A 1165-nucleotide genomic window follows, 5' to 3' on the forward strand; every position below is an offset into this window, starting at 1 on the left:
TTTCTCCATTGTATATCCTTGCCTCCTTTGTCATAGATTAGTTGACCACAGGTGTGTGGGTTTATCTCTGGGCTTTCTATCTTGTTCCATTGATCTATGTTTCTGTTTTTGTGCCAGTACCATATTGTCTTGATTCCTGTAGCTTTGTAGTATAATCTAAAGTCAGGGAGTGTGATTCCTCCAGCTCCATTTTTTTCCCTCAAGACTGCTTTGGCTATTCGGGGTCTTTTTTGTCTCCATACAAATTTTAAGATTTTTTTGTTCTAGTTCTATAAAAAATGCCATTGGTAATTTGACAGGGATTTCATTGAATCTGTATATTGCTTTGGGTAGTATAGTCATTTTCACAATATTGATTCTTCCATTCCAAGACCATGGTATATCTCTCCATGTATTGGTATCATCTTTAATTTCTTTCATCACTGTCTTATAGTTTTCTGAATACAGCTCTTTTGTTTCCCTAGGTAGGTTTATTCCTAAGTATTTTATTCTTTTTGTTGCAGTGGTAAATGGGAGTGTTTCCATAATTTCTCTTTCAGATTTTTCATCATTAGTGTATAGGAATGCAAGAGATTTCTGTGCATTCATTTTGTCTCTTGCAACTTTACCAAATTCATTGATTAGCTCTAGTAGTTTTCTGGTAGCATCTTTAGGATTCTCTATATACAGTATCATGTCATTTGCAAACAGTAACAGTTTTATTTCTTCTTTTCCAATTTGTATTCCTTTTATTTATTTTTCTTCTCTGATTGCTGTGGCTAGGACTTCCAAAACTACGTTGAAAAATAGTGGTGAGAGTGGGCATCCTTGTCTTGCTCCTGATCTTAGAGGAAATGCTTTCAGTTTTTCACCATTGAGAATGATGTTTTCTGTGTGTTTGTTATATGTGGCCTTTATTATATTGAGGTAGGTTCCCTCTATGCTCACTTTCTGAAGAGTTTTTATCATAAACGGGTGTTGAATTTTGTCAAAAGCTTTTTCTGCTTCTATGAAGATGATCATATTGTGTGTTTTTTTTAACATCTTTATTGGAGTATAACTGTTTTACAATGGTGTGTTATTTTCTGCCTTACAACAAAGTGAATCAGTTATACATATACATATGTTCCCATATCTCTTCCCTCTTGCATCTCCCTCCCTCCCACCCTCCCTATCCCACCCCTCT

The 1165-nt window shown here is 35.1% G+C and overlaps 1 protein-coding gene across 1 annotated transcript in view; it reads left to right on the top strand.

Annotated features, from left to right (window-relative positions):
• Positions 1-1165, top strand: part of MAPK10 (mitogen-activated protein kinase 10) — a 361101-nt gene that overhangs the window by 72048 nt on the left and 287888 nt on the right. The gene's annotated exons all lie outside the window — the stretch shown is intronic.

Source organism: Physeter macrocephalus, chromosome 7 (genome assembly GCF_002837175.3).
Source record: "Physeter macrocephalus isolate SW-GA chromosome 7, ASM283717v5, whole genome shotgun sequence".
Taxonomy (NCBI): Eukaryota; Metazoa; Chordata; class Mammalia; order Artiodactyla; family Physeteridae; genus Physeter; species Physeter macrocephalus.